A 19,405-nucleotide genomic window follows, 5' to 3' on the forward strand; every position below is an offset into this window, starting at 1 on the left:
TATGTTTCTATACATTATCTATTCATTGTAATGCCAGACACGAGACTCCCAAAGCAAGCGCTCTACTCGGAGCTCCTTCACGGCAAACGAGCCAAAGGTGGGCAGAGGAGACGTTACAGGGACACCATTAAAGCCTCCCTGAAAAAATGCAACATCCCCACTGACACCTGGGAGTCCCTGGCCAAAGACCACCCTAAGTGGAGAAAGTGCATCCGGAAGGGCACTGAGCACCTCGAGTCTCATCGCCGAGAGCATGCAGAAATCAAGCTCAAGCAGCGGAAAGAGCGTGCGGCAAACCTGTCCCTCAACAACTATCTGTCCCACCTGTGACCGGCACTGTGGTTCTCATATTGGACTGTTTAGCCACCTAAGGACTCATTTTAAAAGTGGAAGCAAGTCTTCCTCGATTCCGAGGGACTGCCTATGATGATGACATTGTAAAGAAATAACGTCATCATCATCATCATCATAGGCAGTCCCTCGAAATGAGGATGACTTGCTTCCATGCCAAAAAAGGATGAGTTCACAGATGTTTCAATGAAGGACCTAATATTCCAGGTCCTGAACTACATGTTGAAGGGTGGAAGATGCCTGTGTGTGGATTTTTTTAACGTGTAGTGGCCATTGCACAGCAGCCACCACACAGGCTTGACAGAGCTTGGTCTTGGTCCAGTGGCAAGGGTTAACTAAGATGACTGGAGACCTGCTCTGCTGCATGGACCTAGTGCGCACACATATCGCAGTGTGGGCTGGCCCTTCCTGCCCCAGGGCCCCTGGTCCTGAACTCACACCTCCCCTGGGCCCCGATCACATCCCTTCACAGTCTCTTGCCATTCCTGCTGTATCTGCCCATGCTCCAATCACCGACCTGGACCTTGATGACCTGGACCTTGATGAGAAATAGCACAATTATATGGAATACCATATTAATAGGCAATGGGTCCGTTGGCATCGCCCATATTTGTTATGTAATGGTAGTTTTCCCGTAGTAGTCTAGGTGACAAACTGGGGAGTAGAGCAGTTGATTAGCCAATGGAACATAGAGAGGAGAACAAAACAGTTGGGTATGAATGTAAGAGAGGGCTAGGGAGCAGAGCAGTCAGGCAAAATGGGAGTTAGAAATCTGAGCTGAAGCAGGATGGATTACATAGGAGTACGTAGACTATACAGCACAGAAATCAACCATTAGGCCCAACTAGTCCATGTCGGCGTTTATGCTCCACTCGAGTCTCCTATCCTTCCTCATCTAACTCTATCAGCATAACCCTCTATTCCCTTCTGCCTCATATGCTTATCTAGCTTCCCCTTAAATGCATCTATAACCTTCACCTCAACTGCTCCTCATGGTAGCGAGTTCCACATTCTCACCACTTTCTGGGTAAAGAAGTTTCTTCTGAATTCACTGTTTGATTTCTTGGTTACTATGGTATATTGATGGTGTCTAGTTTTGTTCTTCCACACAAGTGAAAACATTCTCATTGTGTCTATCAAAACATTTCATAATTTTAAAGATCTCTATTAGGTCATCCCTCAGCCTATTCTTTTCAAGAGAAAAGAGACCCAGCCTGTTAATTCTTTCCTGATAGGCATAACCTTGCAATTCTGGTATCATCCTTGTAAATCTTGATTGTACCCTCTAAGATGCCTCTATATCCTTTTTATAATATGGCAACCAGAACAGTACTCGAAGTGTAGTCTAACTAAGGTTTGATACAAGTTCAGCATAACTTTTCTATTTTTCAATTCTATCTCCCTAGAAATAAACTCTACTGCTTGGTTTATGTTGTATCCTTCGATGCTCTAGTAATGACTCCACGAGGCAATGTGTTGTACTTGAACTGTAGTGACATAGAAACATAGAAACATAGAAAATAGGTGCAGGAGCAGGCCATTCAGCCCTTCTAGCCTGCACCGCCATTCAACGAGTTCATGGCTGAACATGAAACTTCAGTACCCACTTCCTGCTTTCACGCCATACCCCTTGATCCCCCGAGTAGTAAGGACTTCATCTAACTCCCTTTTGAATATATTTAGTGAATTGGCCTCAACTACTTCCTGTGGTAGAGAATTCCACAGGTTCACCACTCTCTGGGTGAAGAAGTTTCTCCTTATCTCGGTCCTAAATGGCTTACCCCTTATCCTTAGACTGTGACCCCTGGTTCTGGACTTCCCCAACATTGGGAACATTCTTCCTGCATCCAACCTGTCCAAACCCGTCAGAATTTTAAACGTTTCTATGAGGTCCCCTCTCACTCTTCTGAACTCCAGTGAATACAAGCCCAGTTGATTCAGTCTTTCTTGATAGGTCAGTCCCACCATCCCGGGAATCAGTCTGGTGAATCTTCGCTGCACTCCCTCAACAGCAAGTATGTCCTTCCTCAAGTAAAGGACCTTAGTCCTTTATTTGTTAACTCCAGAGTGAGGATCACACCTGGTGGCCTGCCTTTTATACTAGGCCAGGCACACCTGTACAGGTAACCTTAGATGCTCTCCCACTGCTGTGCCCTCTGGTGGCACATCTTGTGATAGTACCAACAGTAGCCATGTCGGATATATGACAGTTTGCTTATTTTATGGTCTTATTAGCCTGCATCATTACTTTTAGTGATTTGTGTATTTGTACTCCCAGATTCCTTTGCTCCTCTACACCGTTTAGAGTCTTATTTTCCAAGTAATATGTGACCTCCTTATTTTTCTTACCAAAATGTAATATAGGGTACCTCACACTTATCTATGTTGAAATCATTTGCAAATTATATGCTTATTCTGCAAGTTTATTAATGTCTTCTTGTAATTTGTTGCAGTTATTCTCAGTATTGGCTATCCTCCCCCAACACCCCCACCCCCACCCCACCCCTCCACCCCCAGTTTGGTGTCATCTGCAAATTTAGAAACTGTGTTTTTGATTCCAAATTCTAAATCGTTATTATAAATTGTGAACAACTGTGGTCCCAGCACTAATCCTTCTGGGACCCCACTTTCCATCTTCTGCCACTGAATAGCTACTCTTTACCCCCACTGCATGACTGGGTCAATTGTGTCAGTTTTCTGTATCTGACAAAATGGAATGAACAAGCTAAGACCTGAGTTAGATGGAGGTATTACTGGGGCTGAGACAAAGAGCTGAAGTGTTCCTAGGGCTGAAGACAGTAGCAACAACATACCTGATTTTGAGGATGAGTGTAGAATTGTTCCTAAAGCTGAGGTCAAAAGTGGATGCATTCCTAGGGCTGAGACTGGGAATGGAGACATTCTTGGGTGGTCATGCAGCATTTTAGCATTATACTTTTTTTTCATGAATAACAGCCCTATTAGTTACTTTGGGCTCAATTTTCCCCAAAGGTGTTTTTTGGCGTACTTGAAGGGTTACGTCCATTTTTTGGGGGCCCAATTACACCAAGAAAAAAATCATCCAACTTTCCCTGTTTGAATTGTTGATTTTGGTGCCGCGTAGTCTGTCCTTTGGCTCTGGGGGTGGAGCCTATGATCTGCGCCAAAAAGATCGGGTTGCCAGGGTAACGAGAGACATACTGCGTGCTGAGGCTGGAAAGTGAAACATACAAGACATTCTGGCCAGCTCGCAGCAACCTGCACAAGCACCTTGCAAATTGCAGCAGCTTACCAGCATTAAAGAGTTTATGCCAAAAGTCTATCCCTCCCTCCCCCCCGGCCGCCTCCCCCCCCCACCCCATCCCCCCTCCCCGATGCCACTGCTAGCCCTGGCCGAAAGGCTTCCCTCCCCTGCCAGTGCCGATTGCCGCTCGTAACCCTGACTGAAAGGCCTCTTCCCTCTCTCCTCTCCCCCCACCATCTCTTCTCTCTTCTCCCCCTCTCGCTCCCTCTCTGCTGCCTGCTGTCCGGGCCGTGGAACTGCATCTGCTGCGCTGATAATCTTACCTGCGCCGATTTTGTTAACTGCCCAGAAGGTTTTTCCAGAGAGGTCACATACCCCGTCCTAAGAAAATTTGAAGTAAATCAGAGCTGACCAAACTTGCTTAAATGGCCAGGATGGTCACGGGTGGCAGGTTATGGCCCCAATGAGGTAAAAAAAATCCTACCTAAGTGAATTACACTAATGCAGAAACTTTGGGGAAACTTGGAGATTTGAATTTACTGCAAAAAGAAAATGGTGCACGCCAAAAAAACGGCACAGACAATCGGGGAAAATTGAGCCCATTGTTTTGCCTGTCAAATGGTGCAGATATAGTTCAAATGTTCACGCTTTATTTTGTTTTAATATAGAAATATCTACTACTAGGCAGTCCCTCATAACGAGGATGATGCTCTTCGCACCAAAAAAAGAGGGGCTCACAGGTGTTACAATGAGTTACATCTTAAAGAAGATGCCTGTGCGTGGATTTTTGTTAACATGTGGTGACCGTTGCACAACAGCCACCACACGGGGCTTGACAGAGCTAGGTCTTGGTCCAGTCGCGAGGATTGACCAAAACGACCGGAGACCAAGCTCTGTTGCGCACCCCCTGAGCCCCAACCCCACTGCTGTGAAATAATGCACTGCTCCTGAGCCACGACCCCGCCGCTGTTAAATATGGTGCTGCTCCTGAGCCATGGACCCTCCTCTGTTATATGCTGCACCGCCACCCGCAGGGCTTGAACGCCTCATCTCGCTGGGCTCAAGTATCTACAGCTACATTTAAAGTACTCAATCAGTCAGGCAATAGTGTTTCTTTCATGAGAAGGGGTTAACTAGTTCAAAGAGGTAGTGTACTCAGTAGCTGGTTTGTTTGATGTAACTGTCAGTATATTTTAGAATAGGTAATGTATTGCAGTTTGGAGGCAAGCGAAAATTTTAGGCATCTAATAAATCTTCGATGTGGTTGATAAATCTCCAGCTAATTCTCTGATGCGGGACCAAGGCAGAGGGGTTAGAGATTGAGCTTATTCTGTGGTTAATGGATTTACCAGCTACAATATTGTTATTACAGGTGTGTTTTTATTCATTGTTTTCATTTGGATGTCGTGATTGACAGTGCCAGTCAGCATGCTCCATTTAGTTGATGCACAATGGCACATATCTGAGTCCCAAATAAATCCCTAATATGTCATAGTCAATAGTTATGCAGTGGTTTGAAGAGTCACGTCTGTTTCACAATTTAAAATAATGCATGAAGGAATGACTGAATGTGGAAGATAATCAACAATTAATCTGATTAAGTAATTCATAAGTAAAAGTAATGCAGTTGCAAATATGCTGTGTTGAATGTACAAGCAGAATATTTCACCCAATCAATAGTTCCTTGATATATATTCTATCTGTATTACAAAAGTGCAAACTATTCAGCCATTCAGTTATTTGAAAAAATACTCGAACTACAGGTATTTTCTTCCTGGAGGATGAAGAGGATTATAGGTATGTTGGGGCCGAAATTCAGTGCAAACAGAGAGATGGTGGTGTTAAGGCCTTTTTTCCCCGATTAACGATGCAAAGTTTGCGGTGGCCATTGGATCCAAATTCAGCTTTTTGATCACAAAAAAGTGTTCCAGTCTTATTAACCCTTCAAACTTGAAAGCTTGCAGTCTTAGTTGGGGCATTAGTCCCACAGGAAATTCACCCTTGGGGTGAGGGGGCAGCTGCCATTGCAGCATACATGCGAGGGAACGAGCGTTTCGGTGCTGCTTTGGAGAGGATGGCCGCAGCTCTGCAAGAGTCGACGGAGCGTCTAAGTGCTGTCATATCTGGTGGCTTTCAGACTGAGGCTACTCTCATGCAGTCTTGGCTGGATGCCCCCCCAGACCACAGTGTTGCTTTCTCGGCTGGGTCCACCATGGGTCACGGGGGCCCTTCTGGTGTGGTGCCACAGCACCGACCTGAGCTCCCTCAGATTGCTGGTGGCGGTATTGTGCCGCCCTGGTGAGTTATTCAGGCTCCTCGGGCCAGGATACGGATGATGCGCTCCCTCTGGCTCGCAGTATTCCTGGGCCCAGATCTGTCACTCCGCCAGTGCCCCCACGCATGGCCTCGCCCGAGCCAAGTCAGACTGAACCCTCCCAGGAGGGTGTTGACCAATCTTCAGCCGGCCCTCCCAGGCCCAAAGCTGCTAGAAAGACATCTACAGCTTCCACACAGGGAACACAGCAGCCTTCCCGGACCCATGAGGCAGCCACAGGGAAGATACTGAGGTGAAGTCGTAGGTTAGGCACGGGTAAGACTTGTTGCTGAGCAATACGGAGATGGCTCTGGGAGCTCGCCCCATCCAGAGCTTGCTGATCTCCCCCAGATTATCTGTTACCGGACTTCTCTGTGAGACCGACAGCTGCTATTACTTTGAGGACTCCGGGGAGCTTCTGGCCCATCCTCAAGTTGGATCTTACCTTTTTGTCTCTCTCTGCTCCCACGGCTCTGAGATCTCTGCCACTCTGCACCGGCCCTAAAAGCTGGCGGGGGCACCGTCAGCTGAAGGGTCGGCTTTTTCACGCTGAAAATGGGTCCGGGTTGCGGAGCGGCACCGATGCGCACTTTCAGCGCATCACTATTGCCGCAAGCCCGCCGGTGGCCCCACACCACTGCAAGACCTCCTGGGCCAAATCTATGTTGGGGCAGCCAGTTGAGCCCAAAGCGGCGGCCAATCAATTTTGACTGCCGCAAATGGGCAGTAACGGTCCTTCCCGGGACTGTGAATTTCGGGGCCGTTGTATTTAAAAGAAAGACTTTCATTTATATAGCACCTTTCATGACCTCAGGCTGTCCCAAAGTGCTTTACAGCCAATTAAGTACTTTTAAAGTATAATCACTGTTGTAATGTTAGAGGACCTGTTGATTTGATCACTAGGTCTCACAGTATATTTACTGAATTACATCCCTCCTATTTCTCATCTATGTGCTGCCCCTTGGCAACATTATTGAAAAACACGTGTCACGTTCCACAGGTATATTGATGACATCTAGCGCTACCTCACCACCACCTCTCTCGACCCCTCGGCTGCCTGTGATTTGTCACGCTGCTTGTCTGACATCCAGTATTGAATGAGCAGAAATTTCCTCCAATTAAATATTGGGAAGACCAAAGCCGTTGGCTTCGGTGTCCGCCACAAACTCTGTTCCCTAGGCACCGACTCCATCCCTCTTCCTGACCACTGTCTGAAGCTGAACCAGACAGTTTGCAACCCTGGTGTCCTATTTGTCCCTGAGCTGAGCTTCCAATCCCATATCCTTTCCATCACCAAGACCACCGACTTCCACCTCCGTAATATCGCCCGTCTCAGCCGCTGCCTCAGCTCAGCTCCTGCTCAAACCCCTCATCCATGCCTTTTATTATCTCTAATCTTGACTATTTGAATGCTTTCCTGGCCATCTTCCCACCTTGCATCCTCTGTCAACTTGAGCTCATTCAAAACTCTGCTGACCGTATCCTAATTTGCACCAAGTCTGACTGAACAATCACCCCTGTGCTCACTGACCTACATTGGTACCTGGTCCGGCAATGCTTCGATTTTAAAATCTTCATCCTTATTTTCAAATCTGTTGTGTATCTGTAAAGCATGCACTCCCATGTTCCGCCACCAGGGAGCTCATCCCCTGAAGTCCCAAGCTATCCCAGCATCCCTTGGGAGCATTGTATATAAGCCGGCCCCTAAGGCCTGTCCCTCACTCTGGAGTGTCTTATTAAAGACTGAGGTCACTGTTACTTTAGCCTCCCTGTGTGCAGCCTCTTCTGTGTTAGGAACATAATAACTGGCGCTGAGAATACGAATCCAACGCAAAGATGCAGCAAACTGTGGGCATTCTGGAGAAGTTCTCGGAGGGTGAGGGCTGGGAAGCCTATGTCGAATGGCTAGACCAGTACTTTGTAGCCAACGAGCTGGACGGAGAAGGAAGCGCTGCAAAAAGGAGAGCGGTCCTCCTCACAGTATGTGGGGCACTGACCTACAGCCTCATGAAGAATCTTCTGGCTCCGGTGAAACCCACAGTTAAATCGTATCAGGAGCTGTGTACACTGGTTCGGGAACATCTTAACCCGAGGGAGGTATCGGTCTTACACGTGCCAGCAATCTGAAGGTCAGGAAGTGGCGAGCTACGTCGCCGAGCTAAGGCGACTTGCAGGACAATGTGAGTTTGATGGCTACCTGGAGCAAATGCTGAGAGAATTTTTTGTACTGGACATTGGCCACGAGACCATCCTATGAAAACTTTTGACTGTAGAGACACCGACCCTCAGTAAGGTCTTTGCGATAGCACAGGCGTTGATATCCACCATTGATAACACCAAACAAATCTCTCAGTACACAAGTGCTAGCAATGTTCATAAATTAACTGGAACTGTGTTTGCGAACAGAAATATACAGGGCAGAACCCACGAGTCTGCAACTGCCAGCAGGCCTCAGGTGACCCAGATGACTCAGAGTCCCAAACAAAGGATGAATGCAAGGCAATTCACACCTTGTTGGCATTGTGGAGGCTTCCATTCAGCCTATTCATGCCGCTTCAAAGGGTATGTTTGCAAGAGCTGTGGAACAATGGGGCAACTCCAACGAGCTTGCAAACGAGCTGCAAGCTCTGCAAAACCTGCTAACCACCACGTGGCAGAGGAAGATCAGTCCATGGTGGATCAAAGCAGTTTCGAGCCTCAGAGAGAGGAGGCAGATGCTGAAGTACACAGGATGCCCACATGTTCGACGAAATGTCCACCTATAATGCTAAATGTAAAATTGAATGGCTTACCTGTAGCCATGGAACTGGACACTGGTGCTAGCCAATCCATCATGAGTAAAATGATGTTTGAGATACTGTGGTGCAACAAGGCATTCAGATCAGCCCTGAGCCTCATCCACACGAAACTGAGAACGTAAACCAAAGAGCTTATCACTGTCCTGGGCAGCGCCATGGTCAAGGTCACCTACGAGGGCACGGTGCACGAACTACCACTCTGGATTGTCCCGGACGATGGCCCCACACTGCTTGGAAGGAGCTGGCTGGGAAAAATCTGCTGGAACTGGGATGACATTCAAGCGCTATCACATGTCGATGAGGCCTCATGTACCCAGGTTCTTAACAAATTTCCTTCCCTTTTTGAGCCAGGCATTGGAAACTTTTCCGGGGCGAAGGTGCGGATCCACTTGGTCCCAGAGGCACGACCCATTCACCACAAGGTGCGAGCGGTAACTCATATGATGAGGGAGAGTGTGGAAATCGAGCTGGACAGGCTGCAATGCAAGGGCATCATCTCCCCAGTGGAATTCAGCGAGTGGGCCAGCCCGATTGTTCCGGAACTCAAAAGTGATGGCACGCTCAGGATTTGCGGCGATTATAAAGTAACTATTAATCGTTTCTCGCTACAGGACCAATATACGCTGCCTAAGGCAGACGACCTATTTGCAACGCTGGTAGGAGGCAAGACATTCACCAAGCTCGACCTGATTTTGGCCTACATGACGCAGGAGCTGGAGGAGTCTTCGAAGGGCCTCACCTGCATCAAAACGCACAAGGGACTGTTCATCTACAACAGATGCCCGTTTGGAATTCGGATGGCTGCAGCGATCTTCCAGAGAAACATGGAGAGCCTACTCAAGTCTGTACCACACACGGTGGTCTTTCAGGACTACATATTGGTCACAGGTCGGGATACCGCCGAGCACCTACAAAACTTGGAGGAGGTCCTCCAGCGACTGGATAGAAACTTAGAAACATAGAAAATAGGTGCAGGAGTAGGCCATTCGGCCCTTCAAGCCTGCACCACCAAACAATGAGTTCATGGCTGAACATGCAACTTCAGTACTCCATTCCTGCTTTCTCGCCATGCCCCTTGATCCCCCTAGTAGTAAGGACTACATCTAACTCCTTTTTGAAAATATTTAGTGAATTGGCTTCAACTACTTTCTGTGGTAGAGAATTCCACAGGTTCACCACTCTCTGGGTGAAGAAGTTTCTCCTCATCTCGGTCCGAAATGGCTTACCTCTTATCTTTAGGCTGTGATCCTTGGTTCTGGACTTCCCCAACATTGGGAACATTCTTCCTGCATCTAACGTCTAAACCCGTCAGAATTTTAAACGTTTCTATAAGATCCCCTCATTCTTCTGAACTCCAGTGAATACAAACCCAGTTGATCCAGTCTTTCTTGATATGTCAGTCTCGCCATCCCGGGAATCAGTCTGGTGAACCTTCGCTGCACTCCCTCAATAGCAAGAATGTCCTTCCTCAAGTTAGGAGACCAAAACTATACACAATACTTCAGGTGTGGCCTCACCAAGGCCCTGTACAACTGTAGTAACACCTCCCTGCCACTGTACTCAAATCCCCTCGCTATGAAGGCCAACATGCCATTTGCTTTCTTAACCGCCTGCTGTACCTGCATGCCAACCTTCAATGACTGATGTACCATGACACCCAGGTCTCGTTGTACCTCCCCTTTTCCTAATCTGTCACCATTCAGATAATAGTCTGTCTCTCTGTTTTTACCACCAAAGTGGATAACCTCACATTTATCCACATTATACTTTATCTGCCATGCATTAACCCACTCACCTAACCTATCCAAGTCACTCTGCAGCCTCATAGCATCCTCCTCGCAGCTCACACTGCCACCCAACTTAGTGTCATCCGCAAATTTGGAGATACTACATTTAATCCCCTCGTCTAAATCATTAATGTACAATGTAAAAAGCTGGGTCCTCAGCACAGAACCTTGCGGTACCCCACTAGTCACTGCCTGCCATTCTGAAAAGTACCCATTTACTCCTACTCTTTGCTTCCTGTCTGCCAACCAGTTCTCAATCCACGTCAGCACACTACCCCCAATCCCATGTGCTTTAACTTTGCACATTAATCTCTTGTGTGGGACCTTGTCGAAAGCCTTCTGAAAGTCCAAATACAACACATTAACTGGTTCTCCCTTGTCCACTCTACTGGAAACATCCTCAAGGATCGCGACTAGATCGCGTAGGGCTGTGGCTGAAGAGGTCGAAATGCATCTTCATTGCAACAGAAGTGGAGTTTTTGGGGAGAAAGATCGCGGCGGAGAGCATTCGGCCCACAGACGCCAAGACAGAGGCTATCAGGAACGCGCCCAGGCCACCGAACGTCACAGAGCTGCAGTCGTTCCTGGGACTCCTCAACTATTTTGGTAACTTCCTAGCGGGGCTAAGCACCCTATTAGAGCTCCTACATGTGTTATTGCGCAAAGGTGAGAACTGGGTATGGGGAAAAAAACAAGTACTTGCTTTTGAGAAAGCCAGAAACATTTTATGCTCCAACAAGCTGCTTGTATTGTATAACCCGTGTAAAAGACTTGTGCTAGCATGTGACGCGTCGTCGTACGGAGTGGAGTGTGCATTACAGCAAGCTAACGTTGTGGGAAAGTTGCAACCTGTCGCCTATGCTTCCAGGAGCTTATCTAAGGCCGAGAGAGCCTACAGCATGATTGAAAAAGAGGCATTAGCGTGTGTGTTCGGGGTAAAGAAAATGCATCAGTACCTGTTTGGCCTCAAATTTGAGCTGGAAACCGATCACAAGTCCCTCATATCCCTGTTTGCAGAAAACAAGGGGATAAATACCAATGCCTCAGCCCACATACAAAGGTGGGCACTCGCGCTATCAGCGTATAACTGTACTATCCGCCACAGGCCAGGCACCGAGAACTGTGCGGATGCTCTCAGTTGGCTACCATTGCCCACCACGGGGGTGGAAATGGCACAGCCTGCAAACTTGTTGATGGTGGCGCAGCCCGCAGACTTGTTGATGGTCATGGAAGCATTTGAAAATGATAACTCACCTGTCACGGCCCGCCATATTAGGACTTGGACCAACCAAGATCCTCTGTTGTCCCTCGTAAAAAAACTGTGTACTGCATGGGAGCTGGACCAGCATCCCTGTTGAAATGCAAGAGCCAATCAAGCCGTTCCAGTGGCAAAAGGACGAGCTGTCCATTCAGGCAGACTGCCTGTTGTGGGGTAACCGCGTAGTGCTACTAAAAAAGGGCAGGGAGACGTTCATCTCGGATCTCCACAGCACACACCCGGGTATAGTAATGATGAAAGCGATAGCCAGATCCCACCTGTGGTGGCCTGGTATCGACTGACTTATCTGCTCAGTTGAGCAACACGCCCAGAGAGGCACCACTAAGTTTGTGGTCCTGGCCCTCCAGATCATGGTCGAGGATCCATGTTGACTATGTGGGCCCGTTTCTCGGTAAAATGTTCCTGGTGGTGGTGGATGCTTTTTCAAAATGGATTGAATGTGAAATAATGTCGGGAAGCACCGCCACCATTGAAAGCCTGAGGGCCATGTTTGCCAGCCATGGCCTGCCTGATATACTGGTCAGTGACAACGGGCCATGTTTCATCAGTGCCGAATTTAAAGAATTCATGACCCGCAATGGGATCAAACATGTCACCTCGGCCCCGTTTAAACCAGCCTCCAATGGGCAGGCAGAGCGGGCAGTACAAACCATCAAACAGAGCCTTAAACGAGTAACAGTAGGCTCACTCCAAACCCGCCTGTCCCGAGTACTGCTCAGCTTCTGCAAGATACCTCACTTGCTCACAGGGGTGTCCCCAGCTGAGCTACTCATGAAAAGGACACTTAAAGCCAGACTCTTGCTGGTTCACCCCAACCTGCATGATCAGGTAGAGAGTAGGCGGCAGCAACAAAATGTAAACGATGGTCACGCCACTGTGTCATGGGAAATTGATCTGAGTGACCCTGTGTATGTGCTAAACTATGGACATGGTCCCAAATGGATCGCGGGCACGGTGATAGCTAAAGAAGGGTGTTTGTAGTCAAACTAGACAATGGACAAATTTGCAGAAAGCACCTGGACCAAACGAGGCTGCGGTTCACAGACTACCCTGAACAACCCACAGCAGACACCACCTTTATCGAGCCCTCAACACACACCCAAAGGATCAATGACACCACGCCGGACCAGGAAATCGAACCCATCACGCCCAACAGCCCAGCAAGGCCAGGCTCACCTAGCAGCCCTGCAGGGCCAGCAACACGCCAGCCCAGTGAGGGCACAGCTAACACACCAGAACAGACATTTGCACCAGGGAAAGGCTCCCGACCGCCTCACTTTGTAAATAGTTTTCACTTTGACTTTGGGGGAGGGGACGGGAGTGATGTTGTGTATCTGTAAAGCATGCACTTCCATGTTCCGCCACCAGGGAGCTCATCTCCTGAAGTCCCAAGGGATCCCAGCATCCCTTGGGAGCACTGTATATAAGCCGGCCCTTAAGGCCTGTTCCTCACTCTGGAATGTCTTATTAAAGACTGAGGTCACTGTTACTTTTACCTCCCTGTGTGCAGCCTCATCTGTCTAAGGAACACAATAAAATCCCTCCATGGCCTCGCCCCTCCCTACCTGTATAACCTCCTCCAGCCCTACAATGCTCTGTGCTCCTCCGATTCTGCCCTCTTGTGCATTCCCGATTTTCATTGTTCCACCATTGGTGGCCGTGCCTTCAGCTGCCGAGCTAAGCTCTGGAATTCCCTTCCTAAACCTCTCTACCTCTCTCTCCACTTTTAAAACATCCCTTAAAACCTACTTCTTTGACCTAGCTTTTGGTCACCTGATCTAATATCTCCTTCTGTGTCAATTTTTTTTTGATAACGCTCCTGTGAAGCACCTTGGAATATTTTACTTTGGTAAAGGCACAATATAAATGCGAGTTGTTGTTGTTGTTGTGGGTTTTGCTATGTCTTTCTTTTCATTTGTTAGTTGATATGCATTCATCTTTCAATTTTTCTCAGTTCTGCTTTCCATTTTGATGTTGCTCTTTGTGGAAGAAAATTTTACCATGTCCCGGTTTTAAAGTTCCTTTCTGCCCTTTATGGGTGGGCTTTCACTATTCTATTATTTGCACTACCTTACTTTAAGTTTCCCCATTTAGTTGATTTTAAACTATTTATTTAAGTTCCTTTATCTTGCACTACTTTTAATGCTGCTCATCTTATACCCAGACCTTTACTTCGCTTTTGACTCTTCCTTCCAATCAATTTCATTTCAGCTTTCTTCTGTTTTAGCACATTACATATAAACCATTTTCCCCTGCTGACCTCTAAATTGCAGAGTCTCCTTTATGGCTTTCTGTTGAGTTGAGTAGTGTGGTTTTATCTTCTCCACATCATGTGCTATGGATTGAGTGAATCGTTTGTTAGCTGAGATACAACATTGTGGGCTTAAGTTTCGGATGTCCTCCCAGAACGCCGCACTCCCTGAGGCCCGCCTAAGCCTGAAACATACCTCGCGATTCTCCGAGTCCGGCAGGACAGTTTCACAGTCAACGCAGCACAACACAAGCAGCTGGGGGCGGAGCTACAGCCCTGCGCCAAAAAGAGTGCCGGCAGCTGCATGCGTGTCCAGTGGAGGGTGCGCGTGTGCGCAGTAGCTCCTGGCCCTCCCAGCACGTCCTGTCTCTGGGCGACCCTATCCCTGGTCGAAGGGACGTCGCCCCTATCCCCGGCTGAGTGGCCTTCCTGCCCTTACCTGCTCGGCGGCGGGGCCCGCCTGACCAGCAGCTCTTCGGTGGCGGGCCCCGCCCAAACTCCTCCTCGGTGGCGGGCCCTGCCCGAACACCTCTTCAGTGCAGGGCCCGCTCAAGCACCTCGTTGGGGGCGGGCCCCACCCGAGCACCTCATCGGCGGCTGGGCCCGCCCGAACACCTCTTCAGCGGCGGGGTCCGCTCGAGCACCTCGTCGGCAGCGGGCCCCGCCTGAGCAGCACCTCGTCGGCAGAGGGCCCCGCCCGAGCAGCACCTTGGCAGCGGCGGGACCTATCAGACCAGCTCTTCAGCAGGCTGTTGGAGGGCTCCCCGTGCTGCAGTAGGTGAGTAGAAACTTTAAATTTTTTATTTATTGATTTTTTTTTTGATTGATTGATTTAATGGTTGATTTATTGATTTATTTATCATTTATTATTGATGATGGCTCTTTGTTGGTAAAAGTGAAGTGTTTAATGCTTTGTAAAATCCCCTAACTTCCCTTTAACTTCCCTTCTGCCACCGCGCCCCCCCCCATCTCTCGCTCCCTGCGCCTAATTTATAAAGTGTAGGCAAAGTTTTTCTGAGCGCACAAAAAATCGACACTTACTCCGTTCTAAGTTAGTTTGGAGTAACTTTTCACTGCCTAAACTTGCAAAACAAGTGGCTGGTAACGCATTCCCCCTTTTGAAAAAAAAATCTGTATTAAAACAAAACTATTCTAACTAACTAGAACTGGACAAACTAAATGCCGAGAATTGCGATTTCCAAGATACTCCATACTAAACTAGTTGCTCCAAAAAAATAGGAGCAACTCGAGCCGAAACTTGGGCTCACATGTATTTGAACCCGAGGGCAACAGTGTTGAGTGTCCATTCCACAGTTCCTTTTTTCATATGCACAGTGGAACCAGACAGGAGTGTTTTCTCTGCTATCTGTTATTTGTTGTGTCATTTGAGCCAATGGTTGTGAAGGTCAGTGAATGCCTGACCCTGAGCAGACTATATTGAGCTCCGGGGAACTGGCAATCGCTCTAGATTATACTATTGCTTATAAATCCTAAAAAAAATCAATCAACTTTGGTTGATACTAATACACAAGGCATGTTATTGCAATAGTTATTTTATTCAGTTTTTCCTGAATTAGTTCTATTGCAATTTTAATGAGGCGGTATCCATGTGAAAATGTGCTCGATAAAAACCTTTTTCTTTGTTTACAAATACATAACACAGTGAAGCAAATGAAGTTGAAATGCATCATATAATTCATGTGATGACATTGTCATCAAAATGATAAAGCTCATTCAAACAAAAAAATCAATTGTGAAACAATTTGTCATGAAGTCAAGGTTTCATTGAAGATTTATCTTTCATTGGCTCGAAATGGGATGAAGAAAATCGGATTATGTTTTAAAAGTAGCAGTGCCTCTCTTCAGTATCGCTCGGATCATCCATTATGAAACGTGATTTACGTGCTCCCACCAGTGACTTTTCTTTTTCATTCCAGTTTCTAATGCTGTGAATGACATAAAACACAGTGACAAAGAATTAAATTTGGTCTTCGTCATATTCCAACCACATCTTGATACACTTCCAGCCAAAAAACATACATACCTTCTGTATTTTATAGTCTTTTGAACACTCTTAGTTCAACTTAACTCTATTTGTTTGGGAGATCTCAGTCAGCCATGTGGCATTCCTGCACAGACCCTCTCTCTCAATACAGCTCCCTATACCTCCTAGCTAGAGGGCGCTATAATTATATCGGTACCTCCTAGCGAGAAGGCGCTATCTCGTTACAGCTTTCCTTTCATAAGAAATGAATTAAAGTTAGCTTCAATATAAATGGGTAGTCAACTTCTCATGAATATATGTATTAAACAACTAAAAGTTTAACAAACAACAACAAACTCTTGTCTTATTAATTCTTTAACCAAGTGTCCAGTGTCCATGATTTCTTATTTCCATACATAGTGTTCCAGGTATTTTGGTGTTGTGCGGATTCTGTTGCTTCGCCTCAAACTGGTTGTTACAGTGGTGCTCTGTGCACTGATCGCTTTAGTCCCTTTATCAGTGCTCTGAGGGGAAATATCAGGCAACATATCTCTGTTTTCACTCGTCGTTGAAGTGCTGTTTCACGTGTTAGTTGGCTGTGTTGACAACGGATCGTCTGTGGGTGTCACTGAGATCTCTGGAGTTTCAATGAATGTCTCTGTGCTCTTTCTCAATGTTTCCTATTTTTGCGATACTCACGGCCATCTTCTGTAATGACCTGATAGGAACGAATGCCGACTTGTTTCTGAACTTGAGTTTTTTGCCACTCTTTGCTTTCTCGCGTTTGTTTGAGTCTCATTGTTTCTGCTTCCTGCAGTGTAGGAAGTGCTGTAGCACCTCTGTTGCAGTAGTGTGCTTGTTTGGCATGGTTCCTTTCTTTGTTGACGATGACGTGTATGATTCTTGGTTTGAGTAGTTCAGTTGCGATTGGGATGTTTATCTTTGTGTGGCGACCGAGCAAGCTTGTGTTGGTGAACTATCAAGGCCTTCAGTTGGTGTGTTTCGCCAGATGAGAAGATTCATGTAAAAGTCACCACAGTCTTTCTTTGTCTTCTTCATTAACCGCTTTGCGAGCTTAACCGCGTTCTCAACCTTTCCATTGCTTTGTGGATATTCTGGTGAGCTTGTTGTGTGATCAAATCCATATTCTGTGGAAAAGTTTGTGAATTGTTGTGAGTTGAAGGGAGGTCCATTGTCGGATTGAACCTTGTCTGGAACCATGGTTGGAGAAGTGTTTCTTGAGGTGTTTGATGATGACAGTAGCATCTTTCTTTCCATGCAGGTTGTCTGTCTCGAAATAGTCCGACTAGTAGTCCATTATGCATAAGTAGTCTTTGCCGTTGAGTGTGAATATATCACAACCAATCTTTTCCCACGGTCTCTGACGGAAGTCATGACTTATCAATGGCTCTTTTGGTTGGCTCGATTGATAGGTGTTTCATGTTTCACACATTGAAACATAATCTTTTATGTCACTGTTCAGTCCTGGCCAGTAAACGGATTCTCTGGCATGTCGAAGAGAGCTCTCGACACCAGTGTGAGCAGCATGAAGTCGCTGACGAATGTCGGATCTCAGGATTTTTGGTATGACACAGCGATAGCCTTTGAAGACTATGCCATCCTGTGTTGTGAGTTCGTCACGAACTTTGAAATATACATGCGTTTCAGGCGGGCATTCATGTGTCGTTTCTGGTCATCCCGTTGTGATTTGTTGTGTGACCAGTTGTAGTGTGGTGTTGTTTGCAGTTGCGCGTTGTATGGTAGTCAGTCCTTGTTTGGAGAGTGAGAGAAAGTCCACCATGTTGATGCATTCCACTCCAATTTCTGTTGGTGATCTCTCCACGTTTGAGGTATGCACGCGAGAGGATGTCCACTAGGTACATTTCTTTTCCTGGTTAATACTTTATTTCAATGTCATATTGGTTGAGCCGAATGAGCAGACATTGTAGTCGCTTGGGTGCTGCAGATAATGGCTTGTGTCATATATCAACGAAAGGCTTATGGTCTGTCCATAGCGTGATCTTGTGACCATAGACATCTTGATGGTTTCATTCCATTCCGAAGACTTAAGCAAACAGCTCCTTTTCAATTTGAGAGTATCGTATTTCTGCTGGAGTGAGCGCTCAGTTCACATATGCAATTGGTTGTGCCTGTTGCAGAAGAACGAACCCAAGACCCTTGCTCGAAGCATCTCCTTGACCTTCGGTTGCAAGTTTGTGGTCAAAGTACCTGAGCACCGGAGAATCTCTCACACGTTGTTTGATAGCTTCAAACACTTTGTCTTGTTTTTCAGTTCATTTCCAGACCATGTCTTTATGAGTAAGCCATCAGAGAGGCTTACTGAGGTCTGAAAGATCTGGCAAGAATTTTGCGAGGTACTTTGACATGCTGACAAATCGCTGTACACCTGCGACATCCTGCAGTTTCTGCATTTCGTTGATTGCAACCACTTTGCTTGGGTCAGCTTTGAGTCCATCACTAGACAGTTCGTGTCCCATGTATTTCACTTGGGAGCTCTTGTATTCAAACTTATTGAAGTAATAGTTTGATATTTCGCTCTCTGCATCTCTGCATGAATTTGCGTAAGTTTGCCTCATGATCATGATTGGCCTCTTTAAGTGTCTCACTGCATCCAGTGATCAATATATCATCTGCAATCTCCTAGACTCCATCTAGACCCTCGAAGTTTTGGTCTAGCTTCTGCTGGAAGATTTCTGGGGCAGGACTGATGCCAAATGGCATTCTACTGTATCGCTATCATCCCCATGGAGTCTGGAAGGTCATGAGGTAGGAGGATTCTGTCTAGTTCACATTGCAAGAAACCTTCCTTGCAGTCTGCTTTAGTGAAGACCTTTACATTTGACATCTGTGGCAAGATGTCATTGGTCACAGGAAGTGGATAGTGTCCACGTTTCAGGGCATTGTTCAGATGTTGAGGGTCAATACATACTCATATCTTTCCATTTGGTTTTTGTACAGTCACTACACTGGATACCCAGTCCGTCGGTTCAACCACTTTCATGATGATTTATCGTTTTTCTAAATGATCGAGTTCGTCTTTTCGCATTTGTTTGATCGTTATTGGCAACCGTCTGGATGGCATTACAGCTGATTCATTAAGTTCAAGGTGAACTGTCCCGAGCATGTGTCCAAATCCCTTAATCACATCCAGATACACATTGTTGATATCAGTTTTTCACGCTAGCGAGACATTTGCCTTGTTCGTAGTTTGCAATTTGCGATAGTCTGATGCTGCACTTTTATGAGTTATAGCTGTTGAGCAGTGCTTGAGCCAATCAGTGGTGCACTTTGGCCCTCAATGATCACAAAGGGCACAACGTACTTTTGCTTGTTCTTTGCATTTTCCAGTGGCACATTACAAGTTCTTCATCATTAACATCATAGGCAGTCCCTTGGA

General features: G+C 46.7%; 1 long non-coding RNA gene across 1 annotated transcript in view; it reads left to right on the top strand.

The window, feature by feature from the left end:
• The first annotated feature begins 14,614 nt into the window (after positions 1-14,614).
• The window catches only part of LOC139278956 (uncharacterized), a 57,030-nt gene continuing 52,239 nt past the window's right edge, over positions 14,615-19,405 (top strand). The window contains exon 1 of the long non-coding RNA XR_011596391.1: positions 14,615-14,781. This is a non-coding gene — a long non-coding RNA (uncharacterized lncRNA). The remainder of the gene's footprint in view (positions 14,782-19,405) is intronic.

Source organism: Pristiophorus japonicus, chromosome 13 (genome assembly GCF_044704955.1).
Source record: "Pristiophorus japonicus isolate sPriJap1 chromosome 13, sPriJap1.hap1, whole genome shotgun sequence".
In the NCBI taxonomy this organism is placed as follows: domain Eukaryota; kingdom Metazoa; phylum Chordata; class Chondrichthyes; family Pristiophoridae; genus Pristiophorus; species Pristiophorus japonicus.